A 17,733-nucleotide genomic window follows, 5' to 3' on the forward strand; every position below is an offset into this window, starting at 1 on the left:
TTACCGGGAATGCAGAGTGTTAACTACAGTATAAGCAGTGGTTGATCAAACTTGAATTGTTTTCTCAGGTGTGGAGGGCTGAGGGGAGAACTATTTGAAGTTTATCACATTATGACATAGATAGGATGGATTTTTAATACTCAATGTAAATCACTTGGACATTCTCCATATTCTTCGGTTCCATCTAACACAGAGCTGCATGGGAGTTTCCATTCCCATTTTAAGAAATTGTTTCACATTGCCTCTCACAATATTTTTGCCAGGGTTTCTTCAAAAGATACCCATCTCAGCAGTCAAACTGTGTAGGAAGGAACTCTAGATGCGGGCTGAAATCGAAGATAGACACAAAATGCTGGAGTAACTCAGCGGGACAGGCAGCATCTCTGGAGAGAAGGGATGGGTGATGTTTCGGGTTGAGACCCTTCTTCAGACCGATTTCACAGGAGTGGGTGGTACATAAATAAGGAAGTGTATTGATAGGAACCGTAAGGTGTGAAAACAAGACAAAGGGAATGGAGATCAAGGAAAATGTAGAATAGATCATTGTTAGTTGGAAGAAGTTTACAACAAAGCAAACAAAGATAAAATGTAGTTGGAGAACTGGGAAGGGGAGGGGGTGGAGAGAGAGAGGGAAAGTAAGGGCTACTTGAAGTTAGAGATGTCAATTATAATACTGTTGTGGGTGTATGCTGCCAAAGCAAAATATGAGGTGCTGTTCCTCAAATTTGCACTGGACCTCACCCTGGCAATGGTGGAGGCCCAGGACAGAATGGTCAGTGTGGGAATGGGAGTTAAAGTGTTGAGCAACCAGGAGGTCAGCTAGGTTTAGGTGGACTGAGCAGGGGGGTTCAGCGAAACGTTCGCCAAGCCTGCACCTGGTCTCGCTGAGATACAGGAGTCCACACCTGGAACAGCGGATACAGTAGATGAGGATGGAGGAGATGCAAGTGAACCTCTGCCGGGGTCCTTGGATGCAGTCGAGGGGGGAGGTATAGAGGCAGGTGTTGCATCTCCTGTGGTTGCAGGGGAAAGTACCTGTGTTTTGGTTGGGAAAGGGACGAGTTGACCAGAGAGTTGCGGAGGGAACAGTCTCTGCATAAAGCGGAAAGGGGATGGGAAGATGTGGCGAGTAGTGGGATCCCGTTGGAGGTGGTGAAGATATCGGAGGATTATGTGCTTTATGCGATGGCTGATGGGGTGGAAGGTGAGGATAAGGGGGACTGTCCCTGTTACAAATGGGGGAAGGGGAGCAAGAGCGGAGCTGAGGGATGTCGAGGAGACCCTAGTGAGGGCCTCATCTATGATGGAGGAGGGAAACCCCCATTCCCTAAAGAATGACATCTCCGATGACCTGCTGTGGAACACCTCATGTTGGGCACTGATGTGGCATAAACGGAGGAATTGGGAGTAGGGCATAGAGTCTTTACAGGAAGCAGGTGGGAAGATATTGACAGAATTTAAATAAAAAGATGCCTTGGGTTTTAAAATTGGGATTAGCAAGCACTTGTTCATAGATAGTCAGAGTCTTTTTCTGATCATATAAATGGCAAATATTAGAGGGCATGGATTTAAGATGAGATGGGAAAAATTTAAGGAGATGTGTGAGACAAGTTGTTTTACACAGTGTGGTTGGTATCTGAAACATATTGCCTTGGTAAGTAGTGGAAGAAGATATAATAGTGTTGTTTAAAAGGCATTTTGGCAGATATATAAACATGTTGGGGATGGTGGGATATGGATCATGAGTAAGTGATTAGTTTAATTAGGCATGGCGGTTGGCATAGACACCATGGACTGATGGGCCTGTTCCTGGGCTGTATTGTTTTATTTTCCATAGAGATGGGAGGGAGTAAAGTAATTGGAAGAAAAGGACATGCTACTGAGAACAAGAGTAGCAAAGTCATGAAGACAAGGTAGACACAACTGCTGGAGTAACTCAGCGGGCCAGGCAGCATCTCTGGAGAGAAGGAATGGGGGACATTTCGGGTCGAGACCCTTCTGAAGACAAGGTTGAGTAAGAGAGGACTACCAACTTAGGTAAAGGAGAAGGAGGTAATAGGATAATAGAGTGGAGAATGGGAGAAAGGAGGAAGTACAGATAGTATAGAGTTCAACAAGAGGGGTGTGGGGAAGCCAGAAAAAAACAACGATATTGACTGGATATTAAGGTTTTCTATTAACTTCTATGTAGATTTATAGTCATAGAATCATAGTTATACTTCATGGAAATAGACCATTCGGCCCAATGTGCCCATGCTGACCCAGATGACCCATCTATACTAGTACCACCAGCCTGCGTTTGGCCCATAGCCTTCTAAATCTTTCCAATCCATCTACCTGCCTAAATGTCTTTTAACCTTGGGGAAATTTGGAGTGATAAAGGAAAATGACAGGGATTGGAATTGCATCTGTTAAAAATGAGGGAGGGAACATAAAAACAGACTGTCAATGGGTAATAATATGAACTGCAGTCAGTGGAAGGGAAGGAATTCATATTGGAGATTTCACCTTCAAAGACGTTTCATCTTCCATCTTAAGTAGTAGATCACACCAGAAAGCCGGGAGTAGATAAGGGATAGAGGGTCTTCTTGTAATTTGTTTAATTCCAATTCATTGGCCATCAAGATTTCGGCATTTAACATTAGCTTTGTTTACTTTGGCTCTTTCTTCAATCCTTCTTCGACAGATTTTGTTGTGCACTTGGATTGAATCCTGAACATAAGATAAGTTATTGTTAAATGTTGGACAGCAGGTAAGGTTGGAGCTGAGGAAAAATGGATGGATGCAACGAATAGAACTAGCATGGTAGCATAATGGCTTAATAGCTAATCATCTGCATGCTCTGGTTTCCTCCCATATTCCAAATATATGTTGATATGTTAATTGGCAATTGTAAATTTCCCCTTAGTGCAGTTTAAATGACAAAGGAATGAACAAGATGAAGTTGGTGCGCATGTGAGAGAGAATAAATACCACAACTGCAGGAGCATGAGATCAACAGGAATGGGAAAGATGGGAGCCGGCATTAACCAAATGGGCTGAATGGCCTCCATGTCATCATAAGCATGCTAAGCATGTCAAAACTTGTTCAGTGGGGATGCGGGAATAAAATCTCCCTGGCAAGCACATGATCTCAAACTGAAATCATTCTTTGTTCCAAGGAAAGAGCACCTTTCTGCTTTTCATCGATTCTACGTAAGCTTTCTTTCCCCCTTCCACCCAATGTCTCTTTCCTAAGTTAACTCAGATATCAGAGTAGAATTTGCATTCATCTCATGTAAGTCTTTAGGATGCACCAAGATATCTACAGTTATTACAGCTGAACAACTCTAAGGCATTTTGGTGCATCATAAAGACTTACTCTGTATGAATGCAAATGTTGCTCTGATATCTGATCGATACTTGGCAGTGTCATAGGCATTGGGATGTTTAACATCTTTTTGGAAACTACTCAATTTGAACATCAAAGCCATTCCCAAAACACTTTCAGTTTAGCTAGTTTGCTTTGTCATAATTTCACCCTGACCAATCCTGGAAATAGAAGAAAAAATATATCGATTGGAGAACAATTTAACTGCTGTAAAGAAAATAATTTATGCCTGTACCATAATTAGAATTTGCTAGCATATAGACTGTGTCTATGAACAATGATTCAGTCTGTGATTTGGCCTTTACAATCTAGGGACTGAAAACTTTGTATTCAATCGGCAAGAAATTGTTTTTCTTTCTGCAGATATTATATTTCAGCCATTTGTGTCAATGCTAAATGCAGTCCAAGGGGTTATATCACTTAAAATGAATTTAATTTAGCTTTTGAAAAGTAGCTCTCTGTATCAATGTGTTATTATTTCAATTGAATATGTTTCCAGAGATCTGTCATACCATAATTAAACCTTTGTTATAAACCAAGCAATGAATAGTTTTTTTCCACAATACTCCAAATTGTGCTCCTAAAAAATAAACAACACTTCAAGATAGTACAAACATCTAAAAAATGTATCCTAATGCCAGCACGATTCCACTCTTAATACATGACCATATGGGAATATTTATTTCTGTTGCTCTGAGACGAAAATATAATTAACTTTGTTTCTAAGTTTCATCCTTCTCTTATTTTTTAAATATTTTCAGTTCTTACTTTCCCTTTTCCACATTCTCTTCCTCAATCTCAGGGTATACATCATTCACCAGTTTCTACTACCAGCTCACAAACCTCCACAGATACTTCAATTATAATGCCATCACTCACTTTGTGAAAGCATTGAATTCTATTTTCACAATTTTTGTCCTTGTTGCAACCACCCCTGCAACGCCACATTCCACAACACTTTTGAAATGTCTTCCTTTTTTTCAACTTATGTTTTATGTCTTTTGGTTTGTAGGTCCATCGTTTCCATGTCCAACTCCGAGCCTCCCTCCTATAAGGTCAACATTATTGTGTTTGTCTTTCAAATGCTATCGCACTCAATGCAACGTTTTCTTCCATTTCAACTCTTTTCAGATCAATGCCCCCACTGAACATAACGTTCCCTCAGCCCTTCTTTCAACATTATTCTAGGACTGAGTGACGTTTCGGGTCGAGACCCTTCTTCAGACTGAAGAAGGGTCTCGACCCGAAACGTCACCCATTCCTTCTCTCCTGAGATGCTGCCTGACCCGCTGAGTTACTCCAGCATTTTGTGTCTACCTTTGATTTAAACCAGCATCTGCAGTTTTTTTTTCCTATTATTCTTGGACTACTCTGCTTGACACTCTGATCCACAACTGACACTTGCTGACCTTTGTGTGCAAACACAGACGACCACATGTTTACTCCAATCCTTCCATCTATCCATGTCTGTGAAGACTTTTTAAATGAACCAATGATTATCTTTCAACCGGATAACATTTTCTGCTCTTGATGCATAATCATCAATGCTTATCAAAAAAACAGATTAGATAATCTAGCACCACTATTAGGTTAGCAACTTGGATTCTGGTTTTGTGGCACTTCAACCTCTATCCCACTCACAAAATAGTATTACTGTCTTGGATTCCAAAAATGGACAAATAAAGCTTTAAGCACTTCATGTTTCCACAGGGATCTTTAAAGTTTCTAAACTGTTCATATTCATTTTTGTTTCCAATCTTGATAACTGTTTATATTCCTTCTTATCAGTTTGAATAGGAAAGGAATAGCTATTACAGACCCATTAGAAGAGTTGGTTCATATTTAGAATGGCTATGCCCTATTGCCCTAATGGTGCGCAGCTGGCAGTGTAGTTTTCACCACTGATTATAAGCATCTTTAGCTGTAACATTCCTATCTATTAATGATCTATCAGATTTTACATGCGTCCACTCTCTATGTTACTTCTTGTAATAATTTACAATTCCTCTCAGTTAATAACATGTTTATACATTAACATTACATCTAAGCACAAATATCAACGTTTTTTTCTTTCCCTTCCCTACCCACCTCTCCTCTTCAATTTTCCAAGTCTCTTTACTTGCTTAAAGCTGTTTATTTTTTAATATTGTCTCAGTGATAAAACTACAAGAGCAAGATTGAGGTTCAGTACTTCACTCAATAATGCCATGTAAAACATAAAGGTATTTGGCATATTCATCTTTGCAGCTACATTAATTTCTATTTATATTAATTTAACTGCAATTATTCCACATCAAGTTTTAATAAAGTTAGCAGGAAGCAGAAGTTCATTCAATCTCCAATGATTAGCATTTTACTTTGAAAATAGTCTGGTGGGAAATTTCTCGTTGAATTTTCGAAAATTGCATCCCAAGACTCTAAAAAGCAATAAAGGAAACACGGCCAAACTAATTTAAGTGCTTCCACATGTATCACATAAAATCTCCTGACAACTGAAGAAAATATCTTTGTTTTAATCTAATATTTTGGTGATTTATTCTATTTGGGGCTTAAACCAGTAAAATCAAGTTCAATGAGTGTGTTTTTGTAATAAAAAGGTCAGAAATAATGATAAAGCCAAATAAAATTAAAAACTTCATGTAACCTAAAAGATGTACTTCTTAAGAAAATCTTTGCATGTACCATAATTTCTGTGCTTTTGATATTAAGCACAGAAGGTTCAAACGAGATGGTTAGTGTCATTTTAGCAATAGATTATGCCTAATAAATAAACTTTAATTCCATAATAAAGATAACACAATTGGATAAGGTATTCAAAAATCTTTTCAGAAAGCTTAACTTTGTTCAAGAAGGCAGATACAAGTGGGAAAATTGGCTTCACACCAGAAAAACGTTGTTGAGACAATGATGGAAGGACCTATTCAACAACCCTGTGGTTCACACCAATGGACAGGAGGACTCGGTTTTCCATTCAATGAGACCCTAGGTGATCTAGAACAAACTCAATATACTCACCTTTGTACTGAATCCCTTTGTAGCTTTGTTTATCACAAATCTATCAACCTCAAACTTAAAATTAACAATTGACCAAGAATGAGTGGCTGTTTACAGTACAGAGATTTACAAATTATTACTGCTCTCTGCAAATAGAAATATATTCCTGAATGGCTTAGCTCTAATGTTTAAACCATGCCCGCTATTCCTTTACTCCTCAACCAGAAGAAATAGTTACTATCCAATATATTGAGCTCCTTTAAAATCTTGAAGACTTTGTTAAATCTTCTTAATCTTCTAAATCAAATTGTATAATCATAGTTAATACAATCTATACTGGTAATATGGGAGATAATACGACAGTAACTTAATATTTTTCTTGTGGTGTCATTAAATCGGATAAATGCACCAAACGATGTGACCAGAATATGAGTTAAAGGGAAAGAGATTTCATTCAAAGACAGTTGAACAAAATCAATGGCTACAAAAAGAAACAAAACATGGTTTTAGTTCAGATAAATATGTCTTGCTCATGCCACCATGTCATCTCTCATATGACACGATTGCTTAGCATTCAATGAAATAATTCAATCAAAGTGAAACTGCTATGACCAAGGCTAAAATTAGTGATCATATTTATTTTGAGGGCACTTGATCATAATTTGAGGCAGGGCGCAGATACAGCTACAGCTGAATTTATGCTGCTGCTAATAGGGTATTGTACTGTAGTTTATGAAGCACATGAACTTCTAGAATTTTATATCAATCAGGCAAACTTGCAAAGGAAAACCTAGTGTATATAACAACTGTTAAGATTACCAATGCATGGAATGGTTTTGGTTTGAAAAGTATAGGACTGGTTGATTAAAGTTGAGCCTTTTCTCCATCATGACTCTTCCTTTTATTTGTCCATGGGTTTCAAAGCTTTCTGTCATGACTACATTTATTGCCCATAAGGAAGATTTTGAACTATAGCAATTCTTATGGAAAAAATAGAGCTACATACACGAGGATACATTAAGATTCCATCATTTGTGGACACCAGTTACGCAACAGTTATCAACAGTTAGAAATCCCAAAGATAAGGATTGTGAGGAGCAAGGAAAGAACAAAAGGGACAGACTATGATTAAATGAAACTCAAAAGGGAAAGATAGTGGTAATGGAACAAGTAAAGGAACACAAAACAAGATGTAAATGACAAAATTATTTCCTAATGTTGCCACCTGCAAACATGGGCACATTGATCAGGATTTAAAAAGATTGAACACCATGTTGAGTTAGAAGATGCCTTGGGGGTTAGGGTTGCCTGACCCGTTGAGTGAGTCCAGCACTATGTGTCCTTTTCCACATTAACCGGCATCTACAGTTCTTTGTATCTATGAATTAAGAATATAGATGCATAAATCATTGAAAATGGCAAGCAAGATTGAGTAAATGTTTAATAAGGTATGCACAAGGTCAACTTTATCAATAGAGGCAGTTTGCATAAGCAGGGAAAGTATGTTGTATGTTTATAAGATGCTGGTATTGATATTGGTTTGTTGGTTCAGCTTTAACTGGAGTATTGGGTTCAATTCATGGGCACATCATAAGAAAGATGTGGGGTATTGCAGAGGCATGAAACACCACATTTACAAGATCAGAATTGAGAGGCTGTGACTATTTTCTTTGGAGAGGGCTCAGGGGAGATTTGATGGAAGCATGTAAAATGATGACGGGTCCAGCCAAAGCTGACAGTTGGACAATTGTCTATGGTGGTGGGATTGTGGACTTGTGGCCACAGATACTGTACAAAATGAAGGGGGAAAGAATAAAGAGTGACATGAGAAAGACATTTTGCACAAATTTGGTTGGAATCGGGAATACAGTGCCTGCAGATGGAGTAAGGGCAGGTTTCATTGTGTCTTTTAGGAGGGAATTGGATAAATATATGATAGAGAAAAATGTGTAAGGCTATGGAGGTAGGGATGAGGGTAAAGAGGTGGCATGGACATGATCGGCTAAATGCCCTCCCACTTAGCTGTAACCATTGCATTATTCAAAATGTCCAAAAATCTCTCAACAGAACAATCAATTGAAGGGTCTTGACCCGAAACATCACCCATTCCTTCTCTCCAGAGAAGCTGCCTGTCTCGCTGAGTTACTCCAGCATTTTGTGTATTGCTTTGAAACATCTATGTAAAATAATTCAGGACATTTGGACTATGTTACCCATGATAAAATTCCAAATATTTATTTTTTGTTGTTATTAAATTGTTCTGTAGATACCATGTTGTTGAATTAGGTAAAGTTTCTGAAAGAACAGTTTAAAAAAAATATTGGAGTAACAAATCCTTGATTGCTGATTTCCTTATTAAATGTTCATTATGAGTTGGCTCTCATATTGTATTTAAAAAAATGCAAAAGTAAAAAGCATTTTCCAAGAACAAATCATACTGGTGCTAGAATATCTATAGTCTTTTAATTGACCTCTATGCGAACTCACTCACATAATGAAAAATACCATGGGAGGTTTGTTAATTACTACACACATCCTAATACTAAGCTCAATCAATGACATAGGATGCAAGTGTTTGGTTGAAGACATAAAAGTATTTTATATACAAGGACAAATTTTATCTTCTGAAACTGCACCTATATTAATATTTATTGAATGTTGCATGTGTCCAGAAATGCTTCAAAATGCACACACTGAATACTGGAATTATTTAAAAATATTAAACCTTATCACAATTTCTGGTACATCTAGATCAATTAAATCACATGTTTCATAATATGATCGAATCTTTTTTATAAATGGGTGCATTCATATATTTAAGGTGAATATTTTAGTACAGATTTCATTCAGTATCAAACATTACTATTTCTATTCTTCATTGTTTATTTTTCCCCACAGAATTCTCTGCGGTTATTTTTCCCAAGCTTTATAAAATTAATTACCAATCATTGTCCTTTTGTATTACTGATGCATTATGATTTATAACAGAACTAAAACATGTTCTTGAAGAATAAGTGCAGATTTTATATATGATTTGTGGTAAAAGACAGCCTATATTTGCGGTTAAATAAAATGAAATGTCATTAGGTGCAGAAAGCTCCCTTTTTAACTGGGACATCAAAGCTTTATTTGTCGGATATCTTCAAAGGTAACGTAACCTTCAATACTTCACAGTGACATCACTATAAACTAATATCACTTTCTTCTTCTCAATCATTGCAGAATTTTACTCATACTCTGCCACTCATTTTAAACTATTTATTCCATAGATGTCAGGAGCTAACTTCAGAAGACTTGATGAACTCACCAACACAGATTTTGCTTCAACTTCACGATGGCTGCTTCAATAGTCTCCATGACAAGAAGTCAATTTAGAGAGCACGAGTACTGTCAAAATAAATATTTTAATTATTTCACTTAAAATGTACAACAATCCCCCTGAGAACATCTTCGTGAATGCATTGTTTCGAAGTTAATTTAGATTTTACTCAATTCTGAAGGCACATAGCCTAATAATATTCAACACAAAAAAAGATGATGGGGAGCATTCAAGACATTGGAATTAGTGCTGGATTATTGCAGCAAAAATCAAGCAAAAACATAATGAGCCTCCTGCTATGGCTTTAAGAAATTAACAGTTCATGAAAATGAGCATAAATTAATTATTCCTAAAAATAATAAAATAATAAATAAATGAAATTTCCAAAAGATGGCAGCTATTACTACATTATAAAAAGTGAGGTGTCATGTAAAAAGTTTTTTTTATATGGCACCCTTACTACCAAAATTGATTTTTCATACCCTAATCATATATTTTATGGGGTAAAGTTATTTTGAAAATCTATTTTAAATATAAAATACTTTTTCTCATATAATGGCAAAATAATGACTAAATATGTCCTGATTAGAATTCATCTTTATTTTCTTCCTTTTCTCTGACGATTAGAATTAACGGCAAAAAAATATTCTTTTGTACCAAGAAACCTTGCACCTTAAAACAACTTAGCACCTTAAAATGAATGTTCTCTGCAGTGCCTGTGGTAACTATGGTAACCAAAGAAAGCAACCACTGAACTTATAACCCAACGTTTACTTAACTGAGTGAATGAAAGAAGAAAACCTTCACAAGCAGAGTGTTTACCAAAGAAAAAGACAATTCTGTCTTTCCCTTTCTTGTTGTAAGGTCAGTCAGTGAGTGAGCCATTCATTATTTTATGTTATGGTATTGTAAGAGATGGAAATAGTCACAGCCTTTGGCAAATGATATTAGTGGAACATACCCTTTTTATAAATCAGAACTGTTAATACAAGAAATTAGACGAGATCAAAACTTAAAGTGATTTGTATAAAATGCCGGATGCGTATAGACAATAGACAATAGACAATAGACAATAGGTGCAGGAGTAGGCCATTCAGCCCTTTGAGCCAGCACCGCCATTCAATGCGATCATGGCTGATCACTCTCAATCAGTACCCCGTTCCTGCCTTCTCCCCATACCCCCTCACTCCGCTATCCTTAAGAGCTCTATCCAGCTCTCTCTTGAGAGCTGGCCGAACCAAAACGAAGAATACATTTGGATCAGGCTCATTTCATGCTTTTATTCTTGAATTTGATATCTTAGTTGAATTAGTAACAGAGCATATTGAGGTAAAGAACTAACTATTAACTAACGAAAAGATCAGTTATTTTCTTACCTATTCTGTTTCCTGGAGCAATTACAGTTACACTCTCAGGTGTCAGCTTGGAGATTTTCACTTTTAGAAATCATGAGAGTCAAATGACTCATGCCAAAATAAATGAGTTGTGCAATGGATTTTTGTATTCCATTGAGAACAAGAAACAAATAAATCCATTCTTGTGAATAGCTGCCCAATTTGAGTGGAAACTGCACATTTTTCTTTTTTTTACCTTTAAATTTTTGTTCATATATCTCTCAATCCCCATGCCTCAAACCAATGTCTATCTGGTTTCTATGCTATAATCATCTGCTGGAGTCAATTTATTCTTGTTTTCCTCCACCTCATTGCAAGAAGAAATTTTACATGCCTCTGTACAGAAATTTTACATCCTAACACAGCAAAAATATTAATGATGTTATTTTTCTTCTGAACAAATTCTCATGAGCTTCAAGCCCTCCACATTTGCTTCTTTTCTTCTAAATGTTCTCATATAGCTAATCTTGTGCATTCTCAATTGATAACTGCTATTTTGCTGTGCCAATTACAGTAGAGATCTGATGTATTCTTGTGAACACGTCTCAAGTGAAAGCTTGGTTGTTTCTGAGTTAGAGGTGCACAGATTTGAATCTCATAAAGACTTGACTGCATGCTTTAGATTGAAGTACAGGTCCTCCACCGATTTTTGGCACCCTTGGTTCCAGAGCTTTATCCATTTTGTTGGATCAACAGAAGTTGCGGCCTCCAGCAGGAGTCCAACGGTACAAAAACCGTCCATCTGGGCCACCAAAGGGTTATGATATCAGCCTGCAAAGTCGGCCATGGAGATCGGCTATGAGAATAAATCTGCTGGCTTCGGCCGGGCCAGAGTACCAGAGCCCTGGCCTCAGGGGGCATATTTGCCTCTCAGGATGATGTAAAGATGTGCCGCCGATTTTCACCAAATTTTCTGGGGGGATTTCAAGTGCACTCTCGCGATTTTGTCCGGATTAGTTGCCAGAAAATCTGTGGTGGACCTGGATGTGGTATCTTGGAATCTTAATTTAGTTTATTATTGTAATAAGAAGCTTCTCAGGATCTTGTATTTCAATGAAGTCAACTCTCACTCTTCTACACTCTAACAGCTGCAAACCGATCCTATGCAACCTTTCCTCATAAAACAACCTCCTCATTCCAGCTTTTAGTCTGGTAAGTCTCCTCTGCAATGTTTTCAATGGATTAATATCCTTCCTTAAATAAAGAGGCAAATACTGTATGCAGTACTCCAGATCTTATCTCACCACTGCTAACTGAAGTTTATTGTGTATCCTTCTCAGAGCTCTGCAATCCCTCATCATTCAGATAATGGTCTTTAGTATTTTCCTGCATGATCATTATGTGTCTTGAAGGTCCTGCCTATGGTTAGTATCAAGTGGCCTCAGTTCTTGTGATTATTCACATCTTTTGTTATTCACAAAGCATGGCTTCCCCTTTTGGATTATGAATATGTCTTTACTCTGTATATGTCAATTTATGTTGCCTTCAGTTCAATGTGTTCTTGTGCTAACCCTGGCTCTCAATTGCCATGGACATCACTGTAAAAATTCATCCTGTGATCTCTGGTGAAGGTAAGGTTATCTTCAAGAAAACATTCCTGTGGACTGTTTCTTATTTGTACAACTAATCCTGCTATCTTATTATACAGTCAAGATCTGATGTTCGTCTTACTCAGATATGTTAGCAACTCTACAGTTTTCTTTCCTGAGTCCAGATATCCCATTTCAATATTTTCCTATGTAGTAGTGCAATTGCCAGATCTTTTCCTACTCACTTAGGCTGAGGATATAATGCTGGGCTAAGTAAAGCAAGTCTTTGTTTTTGTTTTGATGTACTGGAATATTGCAGAGAGATATCCAGAATTCCTTGAAATGCAGACCATTCATGTGAAGTAAAATAAATTGTCCTTGTTTTTCCTCTGGAAAAAAACTATTTTATTTCAGTTGTACAAGTTGAGAAAATCCTTTGCTTAAATTGTGGTAATTTTTCAGGTGTAGAACTGAGGATATATTGAAAAGTAATATAAAATGGGAGAAGCAGGCACTAATCTTTTTTGGTGCATCATTTCAAGCCTTAACTAAGAGAGATAGTGTAGGAAAGTTGCCTTATCTCCTCAGGGGAGCTGCATACCCACCAGACAAGTAATTAGAGGTAGTGGAAGCACATACCCATAAAGAGCAATAACAGCAGACAACCCTTGTGGAACGAGGTGTATTCCGAGAAATTCTTTAACTTCAGAATGGTGAGTGATAGCAGAGCTCTGAGATGCAGAGAAATCTGAGTTTTGCAAAAAGCTCATTTGGAGACACCACAATTAGGAAATTTAACAGAATGTTATCATTTATTGACAGGTAAATGAATATAAAAAAAGGAAACTACATTTCAGGGGCAAAGGGAATTGGTAAAACTACATCTGGAGGATTGCAGATAATATTGGCCTACTTACTTATGGAACAATGTTTATGCATTGAAAGCATTAAAAAATACTTGGCTCATATCTGGAATAGGATGTTTATTCCATTGCGGAGAGTTGAATACGGTTATTCTTGTACATGCTCGAGTTTAGAAGAATAACTAAAACATAGAAGATCCTGAGGGCCTTGACATAGAAACATACAAACATAGAAAATAGGTGCAAGAGGAGGCCATTTGGTCCTTCGAGCCAGTACCACCATTCATAGTGATCATGGTTGATCATCCACAATCAGTAATCTGTGCCTTCCTTCTCCCCATATCCCTTGATTCCACTAGCCCCTAGTGCTCTATCAAACTCTCTTTTAAATTCATCCAATGAATTGGCCTCCACTGCCTTCTGTGGCAGAGAATTCCACAAATTCACAACTCTCTGGGTGAAAAAGTTTCTTCTCACCTCAGTTTTAAATGACCCCCCCCTTTATTCTTAGACTGTGGCTCCTGGTTCTGGACTGCCCCAACATTGGGAACATTTTTCCTGCATCTAGCTTATCCAGTCCTTTTATAATTTTATACGTCTCTATAAGATCCCCTCTCATCCTTCTAAACTCCAGTGAATACAAGCCCAGTCTTTCCAATCTTTCCTCATATGACAGGCCCTCCATCCCAGGGATTAACCTTGTGAACCTACGCTGCACTGCTTCAATAGCAAGGACGTCCTTCCTCAAATTAGGAGACCAAAACTGCACACAATACTCCAGATGTGGTCTCACCAGGGCCCTGTACAACTTGAGAAGGACCTCTTTGCTCCTATACTCAAATCCTCTTGTAAAAAAGGCCAACATGCCATTAGCTTTCTTCACTGCCTGCTGTACCTGCACGCTTACTTTCAGTGACTGGTGTATAAGGACACCAAGATCTCGTTGCACTTCCCCTTTACCTAATCTGACACCATTGAGATAATAATCTGCCTCCTTGTTTTTGCCGCCAAAGTGGATAACCTCACATTTATCTACATTATACAGCATCTGCCATGCATCTGCCCACTCACTCAACCTGTCCAAGTCACCCTGCAACCTCCTAACATCCTCTTCGCAGTTCACACTGCCACCCAGCATTGTGTTATCTGCAAACTTGCTTGTGTTACTTCTAATTCCATCTTCCAAATCATTGATATATATTGTAAATAGTTGCGGCCCCAGCACCGAGCCTTGCAGCACTCCATTCGCCACTGCCTGCCATTCTGAAAAGGACCCGTTTATTCCTACTCTTTGCTTCCTGTCTGCCAACCAATTCTCTATCCATGTCCATACCCTACCCCCAATACCATGTGCTCTAACTTTGCTCACCAATCTCCCGTGTGGGACCTTATCAAAGGCTTTCTGAAAGTCTAGATACACTACATCCACTGGCTCCCCTTCATCCATTTTAATTGTCACATCCTCAAAAAATTCCAGAAGATTAGTCAAGCAGGATTTCCCCTTCATAAATCCATGCTGACTTGGACCAATCCTTTTACTGCTATCCAAATGCACCGTTATTACCTCTTTAATAATTGACTCCAGCATCTTCCCCACCACCAATGTCAGGCTAACTGGTCTATAATTCCCGGTTTTCTCTCTCACTCCTTTCTTGAAACGTGGAATCACATTAGCTACCCTCCAATCCACAGGAACTGATCCTGAATCTATTGAAGATTGAACATGTTAGATGTGAGAAGATGTTCTCTCTTGTGGAAGAATTTAGAACTAGGGATCACGGTTTAAAAATAAGGCTTTCGGAAGGGATGTGGCATCATGATGCAGCTTTATAGGACTTTAGTTAGGTCACATTTGAAGTATAGCATACAGTTCTGGCCACCCTATTACAGGAAGGATGTGGAGGCTTTAGAAAGGGTGCAAAGAAGGTTTACCAGAATGATACCTGGATTAGGGTGTATTAGCTACAGGGAGAGGTTGGACAGGTCTCCCTGTTTTCTTTAGAATGCTGGAGGTTGCAGGAAGATCTGATAGAATTTTATAAAATTAGAGTGGCATAGGATAGACAGTCAGAACCTTTTTCCCAGGATGGAATAATCACTACTCGAGGGCATGGCTTTAAGGTGAGAGGACCAATGTTTCAAGGAACAAGTGTTTTACATAGAAAGTTTGTGAGTGCCTGGAACATACTGTCGCTGCTGGTGGTTAAGTAGGGGTGCCAACTATCTCACTCCCAAATACGGGACAAGGTGACCTCACCACCCCGCACCCCATGTGACCTCACCCAGCCAGCGGCCATGTGCTCCTGCTCCACCAATGGTGGCCGCCCGGGCCGAGAGGCGGGTTGCTACGCAACATCCGTTAGGCGGCGCCTGGGCCTCCGGGCCTACACTGTCCCGAGCTAAAATGTCGGAAGCCTCGAGTGTCGGGACCTAAACTATCGGGACCTTTAGCGTCAGGGCCTATAGTGTCGGGGCCTACAGTGTTCAGGCCTACAGTGTCGGGGCCTACAGCGTCCGGGCCTACAGCGTCTCCCGGGCCTAATCTGGACAAGGGCGGTCCCGTACAGGACAAACCAATTTAGCCCAAAATATGGGATGTCCCGGCTAATACGGGACAGTTGGCAACCCTATGGTTGAGGCAGATATGACAGTGGCTTTTCAGAGACTTTTGAATAGGCATATGGATATGCAGGGAATGGAGAGAGATGGATTATATACAGGGAAATAAAAGTTGGGCTTGGCATCATGTTCGGCACAGACATTGTGGGCATAAGGCCCTGTTCTTATGCTTTACTGTTGCATGTTCTAAAATACTTTCTTTCAGAACGGCCTGAATCTTTGGAACCCTTCCTTATCAGGTGGTGGAAATAAAGTCTGCAAATAATGTTTAAGGCAGTGGTTGATCAATACGTGATAAGCCATATAAAGTGAATAATTACCGGAGGACACAAATAAGTTACAATAAGGTCAGCCATGATCATATGAAATTGTGTAGCAAGCTTGTGGGACCAGGTCACCTGCTCTGGCTTATAGTTTGTACAATCATGTATTGTTATATCTACCTCTCAAAAATTGATGCACTGGACAGTTTTCACAGATGAATTAATGAAGTAGAAATTCAATAACATTAATAACAGAAAACTGAGTAAACATGATTAACCTAAAATGATATCATTTTCAAAATAACTCAAGCATTCAAATTGATTGATGATTATTACAAAATAAATGCATTGGTTGAGTGATGGATGGAATAGCAAATAAAAATAGCTAAGTCCCACAAGTTCTATTGAAACAAACACCAACATTTGAAAAATTACACAATTTTGAATAAATCAGCAGTACTTAACTATCAATTCATGCCTTTCTATCTTTTATAGAGTCATAGTCATAGAGTCATACACCGTGGAAACAGGCCCTTCGGCCCAACTTGCCCAAACCAACCAACATGTCCCTTCTACACCAGTTGTACCTGCCTGCTTTTGGCCCATATCCCTCTAAACTCATCCTATCCATGTACCCATTTAATTGTTTCTTAAACTTTGCAAATAGTCCCTGCCTCAACCACCTCCTCTGCCTGTTCACAAGTAAAGGTGATATGTACTAGTTAAAAGAAAGTTAGGCAGGTATATGGATAGTCAAGGTTTAATGCAATATGGACCAAATGCAGGCAAATGGGACTAGCTCAGGTAAACATCTTGGTCAACATGGATAAGTTGGACTGAAGGTTAGTTTAGCAGTTTATTATTATTGTCACGTAAACTGAGGTACAGTGAAAAGATTTTGTTTGCATGCTATCCAGTCAAAGAAAAGACTGTATATGAATACAATCAAGCTGTCTACACTGCACAGATAAAGGGTAAAGAGGACAGCATTTTGTGCAAAGATATAACATTGAAGTCCAATAAAGTCAAATTAAAGATAGATCAAGGCTCTCCAATGAGGTAGATGGGAGGTCAGGACCACACTAGTTGATGAAAGGACCATTTGTTAAGAGCAAATAAACTGTCCATGCATCTGGAGGTATGCATTCTGAAACTTCTCTAACTCTGGCCTGATGGGAGAGGGGAGAATAGGGAGTGACCAGGGAAGAGACTGGTCCTTGATTATGCTGGCAGCCTGTCAAAGCAGAGTGAAGTGTAGATTGAGTTAATAGAAGGGAGGCTGGATTGTGTGATGGTCTGGGCTACATCTACAATTGTTCAAAATTTCTTGTGGTATTGGATGGAGCTATTCCTAAATCAGGCTGTGTTGCATCACAATGAGA

General features: G+C 38.7%; 1 long non-coding RNA gene across 1 annotated transcript in view; it reads right to left on the reverse strand.

Moving 5' to 3' along the window:
- Positions 1–2,530: 2,530 nt before the first annotated feature.
- LOC144593648 (uncharacterized) overlaps positions 2,531–17,733 on the reverse strand; it is a 34,545-nt gene continuing 19,342 nt past the window's right edge. The window contains exons 2-3 of the long non-coding RNA XR_013547275.1: positions 9,672–9,751; positions 2,531–2,712 (exon numbers count right to left, since the gene is read on the reverse strand). This is a non-coding gene — a long non-coding RNA (uncharacterized LOC144593648). The remainder of the gene's footprint in view (positions 2,713–9,671; positions 9,752–17,733) is intronic.

This window comes from Rhinoraja longicauda, chromosome 5 (genome assembly GCF_053455715.1).
Source record: "Rhinoraja longicauda isolate Sanriku21f chromosome 5, sRhiLon1.1, whole genome shotgun sequence".
Lineage (NCBI taxonomy): Eukaryota > Metazoa > Chordata > Chondrichthyes > Rajiformes > Arhynchobatidae > Rhinoraja > Rhinoraja longicauda.